Source organism: Rhinopithecus roxellana, chromosome 1, assembly GCF_007565055.1.
Source record: "Rhinopithecus roxellana isolate Shanxi Qingling chromosome 1, ASM756505v1, whole genome shotgun sequence".
NCBI lineage: Eukaryota > Metazoa > Chordata > Mammalia > Primates > Cercopithecidae > Rhinopithecus > Rhinopithecus roxellana.
The window spans coordinates 117,604,225-117,620,562 of record NC_044549.1 but is presented as its reverse complement, the minus strand read 5'-3'; positions in this window follow the sequence as shown (position 1 = coordinate 117,620,562).

Genomic DNA, 16,338 nt, shown 5'->3' with positions numbered 1-16,338 from the left:
GACTCATTACAACAAGAGACAATGAGGAAATGACCACAGGTCAAGGAATAGCCTTTTTAGCCAACTTTGCATGTACAAAAGGTCACATTGTTGAGGCAGCATTCACAGCAACAGCTTTGAATACAAAACAAAAATATCAACAAGCACAGAGAGAATTGGAGGGAAAGAAATGATGCTCACTCTAATGGGATTGTTAGCTTGCTCCAGTCTCAGCAGTCCATGTGATTGCCACCAAGTGCATAATGGATTATACTGGTAGTGGGCCAATTATGCCCGCAGCAAATTCCCTTTATGAGATGGGCAAGCAAATCACTACCCTCTGAGTAAGCATCCGTCGTGTAAAACAGTGATTATTTTATTGTTAGCCTTTTAAGGATATGTATTCCCCTACTGTGTATAAGCTTTCTCCTATTTAATTCAATGACTTTTAGAAAATGAGAGTATTTTATCTTTTTACTCATTTCTTAAAGCTCTTAAGAAGACCAAAGACTCTGCAAAGTGTTCCAGTACATTAGATGAAAATGATGAGACAATTTAGAAACAGGAATTAAGTTCCAGTCTTTATCTCTGCCAGGTCCCAGCTGGGGAAGACCTAAATCATCAACCAAGATGTCTCCTTCCAGAACCCTCAGGGAGGGAGAGTTCACAGCTTGGCTGCCCTACTCCCCCTCCTTCACAAAATGTTGTAGTGTTGAATCATCCTTGCATTAAGGTTTCCTAAGTCTTACTGTTTCAGATACCAAGAGTGCCTTTAAGATGACTGAGGGCGAAAACCACTGTGTTCTGCTGTGAGGATTCAGTCATTCCACCTGAGTAGCTGCTCCCTGCAGCCATCTGTCTTCAGATTGGCCAATCATTCTGGACTTTGACCCCTAGCTCTGTGGTCAACTTAGTTCAGGCCATCTTCCCCATGTGGCTTGGAAGAGTTTCTAGCAAGCTCCTGGATTTTGAAACATGACTTGGCCTCTTTGACCAAGTCCTGAACCAGACACCAGCTCACTGCCTTCCAGGTCTGACCCTGCAGATTCCATATTTAATCCTATAGCCAAGCCCTGTGTTATTGTAGAGGAGGCACATTGAATTTTTTTCTTATTTCAATCTATGTTTATATACTGGTATTCAATCGAGGCTTTATCTATTAAAATGGTGATCAAATAGGAGGCACTTATTTCATGGATTATGCTGTTATAAGAAATAAGGATGGCTTCACTTACACTTACTGTCCCATAATCATCATTGCAATGGCTTGCTTCATCCACAAGGTCTGCTTCCAGTGTTGTGCTTCTCTGTGTGTTCTTTTGGATCTCCACCTTCTGATTTGAAGATATGGTGAGGATGGTGATGATGACAGTGCAATAACAATGCCTATAGCTTCCTTCTCACTCCTCATTCCCTAATCCCCATACCCTGGCTTTATTGACTGCTGCTGTGTTCACTATGTTTAATGTTGGGAACATCTGTATCAATTAAGCTATCATTGGAAGTACTTTAAACTATAATGGGAAAGGAGGCAAACTTAATCCTGTCTCACAATAGCTTAAAGGCTGTCATTGTTTTGTCCAGAACAGATGCTGACAATGACAGGTTTAACAAGCAAATGCCCATCTCCTTTGAGTTCTATAAGTAAGATTTGCCATCCCTGATTCTTTATTAAATGAACTCTGCGTAAAACTTGGATCATCTCTCACATGCTAATGCTTTCAGCTTGTTGGGAATCCTCATCAAACAAGAGAAATTGGGTCAGTGTGAAAGAGAGCAATGATAGAATGTTTGCCTTACTCAGAAAGGTGATATGACCTCTGGCTTTGAAAAGGCAGTGTGTCTATCAAGGGAGTAGCATTGAATATGTTTGAGAATTAGGCCTTTTTTCATATCTGGTAAGTGAATTACAAGATAAAGGAATCTCAAATTATATATGTTGTGTATATGTTGGTTTAGGTTGGAGGAGTGATGGCAAAATAACCACCAATGATGTGAAAAATGGAAATAATTGCTGTGGCCAGAGGCCTCCCCTGATTAGGCTAGGGCTAGTTTAGGATCTTTGTGGAGGAAATGCTTATGTGAACAAATGGAAAAAGATGCAAATTAAAAAGCATTTCATTTTTTTTTTTTTTTTTGGTGCATGTTATTTCAGCCTCAATAGGAAGGCTAGAAGACTTAATTTTAAAACAATTTTATTGTAGTAAAATATATATAACATAAAGCTTACCATTTTTCATCATGTTTAAGGATACAATTCAGTGGCATTAACTATAGTCATATTATTGTGAAACCATCACCACTATCTATCTCTAGAAATTCATCCCAAACTGAAATTCTGTACCCATTAAACAAAAACTTTTCCATACCCTTCTCTCCCAGTCCCTGGTAACTAGCATTTTACTTTCTATCTCTATGAATTTGACTGCTTTAGGTCCCTCATATTAGTGTAATCATACAGTATTTGTCCTTTTGTGATGGGCTTGCTTTACCTACCATAATATTTTCAAGGTTCATCTATGTTTGTAGTATGTGTCAGAATTTTCTTCCTTTTAAAACTAAATAATATTCCATGTGTGCATATAGCACATTTTGTTTATCCATTTATCTGTTGTTGGGCACTTGACTTGCTTTCACACTTTAGCTATTGTGAATGGTGCTGCTATGCACATAGGCGTACACATACCTCTTAGAGATCCTGCTTTCAATTCTTTTGGGTATATACCAAAAAGTGGGATGACTGAATCGTATGACTATTCTATGGCTAATATTTTGAGAAACTGTCATATTCTTTTCCACACTGACTGCACCATTTTACAATTCTCCCCGCAATGCCCAAGGATTCCAGTGTCTCATTATCATTGCCAACACTTATTTTTTTTTAATAGCCATCCTAAATGGTGTCAAGCCAAAGAATTTAAAAACAAAAATTATATGGCTAACACTTATTGGGTGCTCACTAGGTGAGAAATGCTCTTCAGGATGGTCACAGATCTCAGTCATTTGTCGACTAAGCCAAAATAAACTCTGAATGACCAAATTAAAGGTAGATAGAATATGACCTATGCATTCTCCAGAGAGAAATTCTCAACAGTTGTCCTGTGGCTATTTGTTCAACAGACATCAAACAAACATTTCCTGAGAGCCTACTATGTGTGTGTTGGCCAAGCAGAGCCGTTGCAATAAAAGAAACAAGAGAAGGAGTAGAACTACCTAAATTCCTGAGTTGTTTAATAGAACTGAGAAATTATTCTGTAGTGTAGGCTTTGGGGTTGTGTGTATGAATGCAGGGTACACAGAGTTGGGAGGACGGTTGGTGTCCAGCAGTTTGCCAGTCTTAATGTGGTCTATAATTGAGTGGGCAGTAAGGGGAATGTGGCTGTGACCTGGACTTTTTAGTCTTCCCTGGAAATGGTCCTCTAAATTGGAGGCACATGTAATGGAAAGGTCAGGGACTTCAAGCACAGCTGTGTCCAGGTGCTGAAAGAGCATGGTTAGGTATCTGCCTTCATCTCTCAGCTCTGTTTGTTTCTGAGTTAGCTTCATCCTTAGTCAAACTCTCCTCTAAGGTGGCAAATGGCTCTGGGCTCACTTAAAAACACAACCAGATTAACACCTCCAGTGGAAGGAGAGTACCTCTTTTCCGACGGTTCTAGCACAAGTCCAGAGCTGACTCTCGTCGAACTGACTGGGGTCATTTGCCCATTCTTTAAGCAATCACTAAGTTCAGGAAAAAGGAATATGATAATTGTCTGTTTTATATCCTGTGCCCATCAAAGTTCTGGGAGGTGGGGTTAGTGTCACATAAACCACATGGAGTGGGAGTGGGGTTGCGATGTGTTACCAGAAGAAGCAGGAAAAGATCCTAATCAGGTGAAAACATTCTCCAAACTTTATTGACCATGGAATCCTTTTTATTGAGGTTACTATGCAATAGAATGCAGTCTTAAGTTACCCAATTCCGGAATCATTTTACGTAATAACCATGGTCTTGTGCTTAGAGACTCTTACCTGACCCCATTAATGTTATATGTAAATAAGGACAAAAAATGTATTGCCTGATTTTTGACACCCCTAAGAACTGCCATATTGATAATAATAATGAATAATTTTTTTCTTATAGCACCACTCTGCATTTCTTCAGTGCTTTATAATTTATCGAGTTTTTCTCCTGCATACGATCTTATTAGCTCTTAGATGACATCAACTGGAGTCAATTATACAATAACCTTAGCTAACAGACCTCAGTTTTCTTGTCATTAGTTGACAAAATATCATACCTGATTCCCAACTCCCCTTAGCTCAACCTGCCACCTTGTTGGAGTACAAAACTCTTAATGAAGATGTTAAGTGTCCTAATTAATTTTGTCTTTGTGAAAAGGTTTTTTATTTTAGTGCTATAAAAAAAGAAAAAAGAAGAAAAAAAGAGTTCCCAGCAAACATCTTCTCCACTCTCTTTGGCCTGGACTAGGTTATATACCCCCTCCTAACCGAAAGCTCTAACCAGATGTTTGAATTATGTTGATTAAGAGTCTACCTACCACTGAAGGCAGACGGGGGATTAGTTTCCTCTAAAACATATGGGTAGTCAAATGGGGTATTTACCAAGGAATGGGAGTTGGATAAGGAGGAGGCAACTTCAAGCAAAGTCCACCAGAGTAGGTTAGTATTACTGTATTCTCCTTCTTTTTCTTATCTTCTTTGAGATAGTATCTATTTATCCTCATTCTACAAGAGATTTCAGGCAGCCATGGGCCATCAGTAGGAGGATGTTAGGGATAACAGAAAGATCATTAGATTTGGAATTCAGTGTTTAAGGCATGGGTCTGCCATATCCCATCTCCGTGACCTTGGGGAAGTTCCACATCTCATATCTGAAACTCAATGTCTCTCATCAGATAAATGGAAATAATATTTACCCTATCTACCTCACAAGGTTGTTATGATCAAAGAAAAGAACATAAATTTAGTAGCATTTTCTAGTTTATAATGAAAATGTAAGTTATTACTATTTTTTTCATGGCCAACATCATTTAATGAGGAATAGAGATTTCAGAGCACTCCCTCAGGACAGTAGATTTGCTTAGGAAAAACCTCCAGTTGCAGAAAACGCAGCAGTAGTGGCTTTTAGATATATGGTGCTGAATACAAGAAACAATGACTTTGGAATAGCTGGAGAAAGACCAGATGGATGCCTCTGTGATCAAAGGAGTTATTTTTAGAAACATTTTCAGTATCCCAGGACAGTGTCATGTGGGGAGAGATTATGCTCTGCAGTGTAATGCACTGCACTAGTTATTCCGCTTGGAATATCCAGAGGTAAGAAGTGTGGGCTTTGGAACAGACAGATACCAATTTGCCATGCAACTTCGAGCTAATCATTAACCTCTTTGATCCTCAGGTTTCTCATATGACAAACAGGATGATAACAATGATATCATAATATCTGTGGGATGGTTATATAAGTTGGTATCTACCCAGTGCTCAGTGATGCCTGTCACACAGTATCTGCTTACTAAGTGGTAACTTGCTTGGCTACCTGCAGTAACTAGTAAAACAATTGGACAATAATAGGAACACCTTATCTCGGAAGCTTTCTTTATGCTTCATACATACATAAACACTTTGAATAGAGTTATTTATATGCTTAAAGAAAATTTGGAGATGGCATTAAGATATTTAAAACCAGACAGTGATTTCTGAACCTATGTAAGTCTCTTAGCATGCTTGGTTTTATGTTTTAAAATTGATTTCTATTACCAGAATAATTCGGATATAAAATACAAACAAGTAGTCATCCATTTAGCTATCAATACGTTAATTTATCAATGCAGTCTTTACCTTTTAAGATTTTATAAGACCTCTTTTTAGAAATATAGCTACGCTTCATTTTTAAAATCCCAAAAATTTAATGGTTCTTAGAAATCTGGAAAATCAATTTTGGTCTTCATATGCCAATTTTTGTTTTTATTCGTACTTACCAGTGAATTCATAAATTAATAGTTCAGTGTTAGCATCTATAATGATGATTTTTCAAAACAAAGCAAGTGTCTCTGAATCACTGGACCTAGGCTGATAACATTCATCTTACATTCATACATAGTTTTAGTACTAAATATATTTTGTTCTATTTGAATTCTTTGAAATCTGTATTCATGGCATAAACTCTACCTTACAATTAGACATTTTTATAGATTGAAATTGAGGACTTTGTTTCTGGACCTGGAAATATTATAGAAATGTCAATCCACTTGGAAATTCCAAGTAGACTTTGTACTCTAATAAAAACTGTAGTTATTGTGCAAATGAATGAAAGTTTACATTTAATGATGATTGTAATCATTTATAAACAGTGGTAATTACCCAACACTGTGGTTTAGTATAATAGAAAGATCACAGGCCAAGAGTTAGGTGTAGGTTCTAAATGCTAAGTTATCTTCATTACCTTGGGCAAATCACTTAACCTTCCTGCCTTCAACTTCTTTTTCTGTGAAATAAGGGAGCTGTATTTGATGATTATTGAGTTGACATTAAGTTTTAACATTTTATGTTTCTACCCTCATATATAACATGTAATGTGTGTTTTGAATAAAGAATAAAATCAGGTTACAGTTGGAAAACAGAATAGCTTGTAGCAAATTTATTAACATTTACTGCCCAAACGTTATTTTTAAGTTTAGGTAAGACATTCTTCCTTTATAAAAAATAGTCATTGTTTAAAACTATTGAGTAAGGACAGACTTCAGAGAACAAACTCCAAACATGTAATTTATGATTTTGTCTGAGATTAAAGTACATTGTTTTATATAGGTAGTTATGACTATAGCAAACTATATTGATAACTGAGATGTAAGGAGGTTCGTTTTGAGTAAATGTGATAATGTTCTTTACTTTCATAAATATTACATAGAATGCTTTCTTCTTTCTTGATGTAAATGAATAACTTTAATTATAGACATTATTATCTATTTATGCATGTTCTGTTATAGCAAATGACCATCAACTGGATAAAATTCATTAATAATCTCATCAATATTTGTCCATTTGTTGACACATGTGCTTACGTTCTCTAATGGCCTGTTCTTTACTTAACTATCAATCACAAAAATACTTAGCACAGCCAAAAAAAAAGCTTTAAAAGTTCAATAATGGTAAGCATTGGTATCAACAAATGTTGTTGGATGTGTAAACAGCCATTAGTAAAGACAGCTTGTGTACAATTCTGAAAAGGCAGTCATTGATGGATGTTAACCTGTTGGTGGACTTTGGCCATGGCATGTTTACTCAAGCTGCAATAGTATTTATGATACAAACTCCCCTCAAATGTAGCAGCATCAATTTCAACCGATTAGATTGCTTCCATAAATATGCACAAGAAAGTAACAATTTAAGGAGACAACTGACATGCTGCAGGAGCCAGAGATCAGCCACAGTGAGAAATATATTCAGGCTTAAGCAATGGGACGTCAAGAGATGCCTGATCTGTGTCAAGCAGCAAGGCTGACATGATTGTTGAGGTAGAGAAGACATGCTGTGACCTTTGCTATGATACCAGGCTTTGGTAGAGAAAGAAAACACGGCTTTTTGTGAAAACAGAGAAAAAGAGGAAACTTTAATTATAGTTACTGCGGTGAATAGCTAAATATGGAAGTATCCTTAAGGTTAGTCTAAATTCAAACAAGAACTTGTTGTTACTTACATGGCCTTTTTAATGATACTTCCAAGTGCTGTCAGGCCCTAAGATGTTAGTAGAATGGCTTCCACTATGGAAAGAATGTGGATGCAGGATGTTGGAGGCAACCAAGCAGGAACCAGTGTCAAACCAGGTGTGTCTGAAAAACCGACAACAATAAGAGCCACCAAACCGAAGTCATCCTAAACAATAGGAAAATTTACCTGGAATCCAGAGGTAAGGTAGACCACTATGTTAATTTATTTTATTTTATTTTTAAAAAAATTTTTTTGAGACAGAGTCTTGCTCTGTTGCCCAGGCTGGAGTGCAGTGGCACAATCTCCGCTCACTGCAAGCTCCGCCTCCTGGGTTCACGTCTTTCTCCTGCCTCAGCCTCCCTAGTAGCTGGGATTACAGGTGCCCGCCACCACGCCCGGCTAATTTTTCTGTATTTTCAGTAGAGATGAGATTTCACCATGTTAGCCAGGATGGTTTCCATCTCCTGACCTCGTGATCTGTCCACCTCAGCCTCCCAAAGTGCTGGGATTACAGGCGTGAGCCACCACGCCCGGCCCACTATGTTAATTTAATCAATTTACTCCAACTTTGTTTTCTTGCCATTTTCCTTTTTTCTTTTTCTTTTTTGAGATAGTCTTGCTTGTTGCCAGGCTGGAGTGCAGTGGCGCCATCTCGACTCACTGCAACCTCTGCCTCCTGGGTTCAAGAGATTCTCCTGTCTCAGCCTCCCGAGTAGCTGGGATTACAGGTGCACCACCACACCCAGCTAATTTTTGTATTTTCAGTAGAGACGGGGTTTCACCATGTTGACCTCGATGTCCTGACCTCGTGATCCACCCCGCCTTGGCTTCACAAAGTGTTGGGATTACAGACGTGAGCCGCTGCATGCAGCCACCATTTTCTTATTCTCTCCTTCTTGTGTGTTGTTTACATGGGTGATATTGAAGGGTTGCCCTAGAATGAGACCTCATACCGACTAATAAGATAATTGAGGGAGTTAAAATATTACTTCTGGGGATTTCTTCCAAGAAGATCAAAGAAAACTTCCAGAAGCCATGGAAAAACCCCTTCTGTGTCTAATTGACTCATTTGACTTCATGTGACTGGTCTGGAGCTCATTATAGCAAAGGAGATGGGATGGCCTTTAAATTAATCAAGCCCATCTCTGGGGGTAGATGTGTGAATAGCTTTGACTCTGTGTGTAGGAGAAGTGAATACCTGAAGAAAATCAAAATTCTTTTTAGGATGACAGAAGAGAGAAATGAATGGATGCCTGTGAAAATTTTCTGGAATGTATCCTTACCAGTTTTTTTGAGGTTGGGCAAGGCAGTCAGACACTTTGGGCTTTATTTTCCTTGTCCATATAATGGGGGCTACTCAGGTACTTGATGTTAATTTTCTCTTTCCTTAGTAACAATACTTCCTTTTTGTTCTGGTTGGAAAAGTGCCAGCTAAAGTCTACACTTCCTAGTCTACTTGGCTTCTAGGGCTTTTGGGAAATCTGCTTAAAACATGAACTGACAGCTGTGTGACTTTTTGGTCTTTACCTGTTTTATCTTGAATTTGGATATGATCATTAGAGCCCAGTCGGCCATTTTGGGTGAGACGGTGATTTGGAAATGGAGACCATGAGCCAAGGATGGTGGAGCAGAAAGATAGAAGGGCTCTGGGTCCTTCATGAGTCTAGGGTTGCCAGTTCAGCCCTGGACTTCTTACCTGGAGCCTTCCTTTATGTGTGAGAAAAATTAACTTATAAATTCCTTAAGCCACTCTTCGGTATGTTTCACCAGCAGCAGAATACTCAAATGGTCGTCTCCAATCATCAGTGTTTATTTGTTAGTAAAGTTGACATTATCAATGCAAGTCATGGCCACTTAGATGGGTGACCTGTCAAAGCTTTCATATGGCCATGCAATAAATTGTTCTCTTTCAATGCAGATATTTAATGAAATAAAATAAAAATTTGATCAAATTAAATTATGCTTTTTATTCATTGCACAGATGAGTAGTTGAAAAGTAAGATCATGCATGAGAAACTGACTTTCCGAAAAATGAGTGGAATTTCTTTTCCATATTGCTTCACTCTGCAACAGTATGCATCAGAGCTTATGAATCATTAGATACTTCAGCATCAACTTTTTTCATGGAAAAGTGCATCATTTTGGAACACAGTACTTCTGTGTTGTTGTAAAACCAAGTGAACAGTTCTTTAAATATCTTACGTCATATTAAATTTGAACTGCTGTTAAATTATGTCTGGAGCCACTCAGTGATGGCAGAAATGACTAAGTTCTTTGATTAGAAATTGTCTGTGTTTATGCTAGGGGTTATTTGTGAATTTTATTTTGGAAAGTTACACTAAGAAAGGTTTGTATTCACTTTATCTTAAACTATCTTGATATGTAGCATCCACAAAGGGAGCATGAATTTCTCTCTCCTTCGTGCCTCCATGTTAAAAGACAATGACTTTCACTTATGCTTGCTCTTGCTTTCATCTTACCCACTTTAAATCTTTACTCTGTACTCTGACTTCAATGCCTGCTTGTGGCCCCTTTGGCTTTGGATGATCTCCTGGCATTTTTCACTGAGCACTCTTGCATGCTTTTGTTTCTTTCTCTGATTTTTCTTTTGACTTTGGGAGTTGACATTACCTTGAGTGAGATCATTCCCCTTTAGCTCCTGGCTCGTAGAATTTCCTTTCCCATCCCTCCAGCCATGCTTAGCTCCTAGATAATATTTTTGGATGCATAAAAATAGCTTTATTCTTCTTCTTTTGATTTAAGATGGTAACCTGAGTGAATGGGATGGGAGAGGCTTGGAGTTGGTGAGGATGCCAAGGGAGGAATGAGGAAGTGATAGTATAATTTCCCCCTTGATTTTAGTTCTGAAGCTTAATACATCCTCTAGGTTTTTATTTAGACTTATCATCAGCTTCTACATATCACTTATTTAAGCAACCATTTATACAGCCTTTATGTGCCCAGTGCAAGATGCAAGTTGCTAGGAATGATCAAGTAGAAGTTGTAACCTCTGCCTTCCAGGAGCTTATTGTCTAATGGGGGATGCAGAGAAGTTATCAAAAAAATTACAGTTCTTTGTGGTAGGTGCTACTGGAACACTAAGAGAATCGGGGATTGCTTAAAACAACTATTAGTGTTTATGGCTTTCATTTCATGAGCTGGCCTGAAAATAACGCAGGGGTTGCTCAGTTTGGCACCCTTTTTCCCAGCTGAAGACAGTTTCCTTAAACGTGGTGCAGTTCTTAGAATGGTATGTTTTCCCACTCAAGCAACTGAGAAATACAGGGTTTCTGTCCTTGGTACTGAAACAGATATTTTCAGGTAGGAAGAGTGGATTTTGTAAACAGCACTGGTTTCTAAAATTGGTGATGAGGGGCAGAGAAGAAATCATTTATCTAGAGGACAGATTGGACAGAGGGTGAGCAGGTTCCATTTTGACAAGTGAGGGTGGCAATGCTGATGAGCAGTCAGCACAGAGACAGAGCATCAGTCCTTCTTAGTCTAATCCATTTTATAATTAATTGGCTCCAAGGAAGGCTCCCCACACAAGTATGGGGGCAGCACAGTGAGTAGAGGTGCTCTCCATCCCCATGTCCTGATGCAGCAGATGCCATGGCTATGTGTAGGCAGTAAGGGGTGGGTGTCTGAAAACATGCAGTATAGCAGCTGCTCATGGCCCCACTTTCCTAGTGGCTGCTGGCAGGGTTGTGGCCAAGACCATCTTCATAAATGCATCAATTCTGGGGATAGACTTAGAAAAATATTGCTTAAACGTGGGCTTCTTTGCATCCCCTAGTAATCCTAGTTTGAGAGGCCTAGGTGGGTAGATCACTTGAGACCAGGAGCTCAAAAACAGTCTAGGCAAGATGGCAAAAACCCATCTTTGCAAAAAATACAAAAATTAGCCAGGTGTGGTGGTGTGCGCTTGTAGTTCCAGCTACTTGAGAGGCTAAGGTGGGACAGTCATCTAAGCCCGGGAAGGATCAAGCCAATGGTGGGTAGCTTCTTGACATTATCATGTAAAGCTGCTCACATGTCGGCAAATAAGGGTAAGGGAAATGTATATCTATGCATGTAAGCTGTTCCAAAAGCAAGTTAAGTCTCTCTTCTTTTCCTAAAAACTTTAAAAAAATCATAAATAGGTGTTGAATTTATTAAATAACTTTTTGATGTCTGCTGAGGTAATTACTGACATGTAGTACTATAATGTGGTATAAACACATGATACTAGTACAGATTTTTAAATGTTCACTGCATTTCTGTGTTCAGTCCTACTTGAGCATTATGACATTCTATTTAATATGCGATTTAGTTAGCTAAAGTAGTAGGTGCTTTTGCGTTCTGCTCATGCTGACTTGGTATGGACCGTTTCTGTGTGTGACAAACTGACTAACAGCATCTGTGATTCTTGGCCTCAGAGTTTTCTGTGGTCACTGGGCCTCCCCTGCCTGTGTGCATGCCAGACTATAAGTACCAGACAAATAACACTTCTTCTATCTCAGGAGTAGCCATCAACGAATGACTGATATGTTGGGAGAATAAAGGACCCAGTTTCCGTGTTCTTCAGCAGGAATAACACTGAAGCATGTGTTCTACATTGGCTTTCAGTTTAACTCAATAGATTAAACTCAAGTTACTCACAGTGGTAACTTGTTTGAAAATGCATTTGCTTCCTTCCTTTTTCTCTCTCACCTCTTCACTCACTTACTGGTGTTTCCTTGTGTCACCTTCCAAATAAAATCATTGCCCATGAATCCTTATAATAGGATCTGCTTTGAGGAATCTCAAAGTAAGACAGTTAGCATTTTTTTGGCTTTTGTATTTTTTTTCAAAAGTGAAATTGGCCTGTAAATTTTCAAATCTTATGGTGCCCTTTTCCAGTTTAATTACCAAGATTATACAATCCTAATAAAGCCAGTTGGACAGCTTTTCCTTTTTACTTCTTAAACAACTTATATCAGAGAGTGATTATCTCACTCAAACTTTGATAGAACTCATAATATGAAATCATCTGGGTGTGATTCTTTTTTGGAGGAAAGAGGGAGCTTTGATTGCAATTACAACTTCTTGAATGGTAATTGGCTTATACAAGTTCCTTATTTCTCCTTATGTTGATTTTGTCATTTTAAAATATATTGTAAGAAAGTTATTCATTTAAACTATGATTTAAAATGTTGTGGTTTATAGCTGTTCATAATAGTCTTATAAGTGGTGTGGTGGAGCTGGTTAATATTGGCTCACGAGGGCTGATGGTTGTTAAAGTTTTAAGAAACTCATGAGTAGTTGATTCCACACTGGGAACTTAACATTGGCCATAGTTGAATTATTTACATCATGGAAATTTGTAAGCTCTATATATTGAGATTTTTTTTTTTCCTGATGAACTGGATGTTATAAAGTTACCAGCAAAGCACTGACTATTCTTATACCTCACTAATCCCTCCTCCATATCCTTTGTTGATTTCTCCTCTTTTTCCTAACCTCTTAACATTTCAGTATCCCATCGCACAGTTCTTGATTCTGTTTTCTGTCTACACTGACTCTCCACCCTCAACCCTGGTAATCTAATTTTTTCTCAGGGCTTTAAAAACCATCCATATGCCTATGAATTCCAAATTTTTATCTCCAATCTGAACCTTTCTCCTAAGTGCTACTCACATATCCAGCTGCTAACTTAACATCCTTTCCTGGGTGTCTCAAATTTAACATGGTCAGAGCTGACCTCTTGATATACTCTGTAAAACCTGCTTCTTTGCAGTATTCCTACACACATTGATGACCACTTCATATTCCAGTTGCTCAGACTAAAAAATTGTATACATCATGATATCTGTCTTTCTCTCATACCCCATATCCAATCCATTAGAAAACTGCACTGGCTCAGCTGGGTGTGGTGGCTCACGCCTGTAATCCCAGCACTTTGGAAGGCCTAGGTGGGCGGATCATGAGGTCAGGACATCAAGACCATCCTGGCTAACACGGTGAAACCCCATCTCTACTAAAAATACAAAAACCAAATTAGCCGGGTGTGGTGGCGGGCACCTATAGTCTCAGCTATTCGGGAGACTGAGGTGGGAGAATGGCGTGAACCCAGGAGGTGGAGCATTGAGCAGAGATCGCGCCACTGCACTCCAGCCTGAGCGACAGAGCGAGACTCCATCTCAAAATACATATCTGGCAATTTCTCACTATTCCAGCCCAAGTTTTCATAATCTCTTAGCTGAATCATTTCTGTAGCCTCCCACTGAGTTTCTTCACATTCGCCCTTGCCTTCCCTAGAGTTTCTCTTCAAGTTTTTCAAGTAGTGAGAATGATTTTTTTTTTTTTTTTTCTCAGACAGAGTCTCACTCTGTCACCTAGCCTGGAGTGCAGTGCTGCGATCATGGCTCACTGCAGCTTTGACATCCTGGGCTTGGGTGGTCCTCCCACCTCAGCCTCTTGAGTAGCTGGGACTGTGGGCAAGCGCCACTATGTCTGGTCAGTTTTTTGCCTTATTATTATTTTTTTTTTGTATTATTTTGTAGAGATGGGATATTGTCATGTTACCCAGAATAATCTCCAACTCCTGGGCTCAAGTGATCCACACGCCTTGGCCTCCCAAAATGCTGGGATTACTGATGTGAGCCCCCACACCCAGCCAGGTCTTTTTAATTTTTAATTTATTTTTAAATTTTAATGATTTTACTTTAATTTTTTTTTCTTTTGTCCAGGATGGAGTGCAGTGGCATGATCTTGGCTCATTGCAACCTCCACCTCCCAGGTTCAAGTGATTCTCCTGCCTCAGCCTTCCGAGTAGCTGGGATTATGGGTGTGTGCCACAAACCTGGCTAACTTTTGTATTTTTAGTAGAGATGGGGTTTCACCACGTTGTCTAGGCTAGTCTTGAACTCCTGACCTCAGGTGATCTGCCCGCCGTGGCCCCCCAAAATGCTGGGATTACAGGCATAAGCCACCAGACCTGGCCCCAGATCCTTTCTGGGGATGTAACTCAGATCATGTTACTCTTTTGTTCAAAACCCTCTGATGGCTCTCAGTTTCACTCAGAGCATGAGGCAGAGTCCTCAAGATGACTTCACTTACCTCTCTGACCACATCTCCTGCTGCATATCCCTCCACTCAAAATCTGCTCCAGTCACCCTGGCATCCTCATTGTTTCTCAAAAAATCCAGGCAAGCTCCTGCCTCAGAGCCTGTGTCTGGAATGCTCTTCCCCAGGATAACTGCACAGCCTGCTCGCTCACTTCATTAAAAGCATGTATGACATTTCATTGTTGATTCTTTCTTTCTCGTGCCACGATGTGAGCTCTACTGGGGTAGGAATTTTCTGTTTGTTCACTGATGTATCCCAACAGCGAAGCAGAGAATGCCTGACATGCTGCAATGTTCCGTATCTGCCAAATAGATCATAAATCAGTGAATAAGTGGCCTTGCCTTCTTGTTAAGATTCAGGGCTATAACCACTCTCTCCAGGATAGCCTAAGGTAATGGAACGCATTAGTCCATGCTGTTGGGGTGCATCTTCTGAAACCTATGCCACTGCTGTCTTTTCCCCTAATGGGAGGAAGAAGACCTAGTTTTCTTAGGAAGTCACAGTTGGAACCACTCCATTTCCTCTTCACCATCTGTGAGCATGAAATCCTGCTTGGAATGAGAAGGAACTTTATTCTTCTGTTGGCTGGGAGCCCCATCTTCTTTTGGGGCCCTTTTGGGACAGGGGAGATTGGAAGGCCGAATTAAAGCTTGGTTGGGTTTTACCTATGCTTACCAGACCATCTTCCCTAAATTAATGCCCATACTTTAAAGAAAAAACAGCCTGCATTTAACCCCACTCCTGAAATTAGAAAGTTAGTTCTGAATCAGGAAAATACATGCAGGTAATGACTCAGGAATAGGTTTAGCAATGTATTGAGGAGATTAAATTCAGTGGAGTATAACAGTTTTATTTTCCCCAGTTACCACTTTAAGCTATGCTCTGATAAATCCCCTATTTCCTGTTTCTTAACACCATATTCAGCTGATTTCATAACTTTCTTGTCACCTTTGCTTAATTGTAAGTCCAGTTCAATTTCTAAGTCTATTAAAACTCATTCCCCACCCTCTCCTTGCAGCACAGACCTGAGCAGTGACCTTTAAATATTGGAAGCAAAGGAGGATGAAGGCACACACACCCCTATCTCTCCTCCTCTTCTAGGTCTTCATCCTCTGGGGTGCTAGGAGTCAGGAAGGAGAGATGGTGCAGGCAGGGGTCATCTTACGTAATTGGCCACATATGTGTGGTAGGGAGATATCTCTGACCAAGCTCTGTTTTGATCTGGTTCTGTTAGATGCTGGTGGCTCAAACAGATGGGATAGTTGAGGAGGGTAGTTTTTCATAGATAGTCTTCAAGGTTTCCTTGAGGGTAGTGTCAAATTCTGTTGGTTTCCCGGCCCCACCACCACCCTTGGTACTGAGATCCCTTCAGAGAGAGACAATTGTATCTCTTTTTCAGTTTGGCTGGCAGTCCAGGTTCCTACCCTCCTCTCCCAATAGGGTATTACCTCACTTGGCTTGTAGCTGCCCTGACAACCTTACGTCTCCTCTCTCCCGCTACAGCTTCTATGTTCCTTTGCATGATGCTATAAAAATCATTGGGGTATGTTCCATACCTTC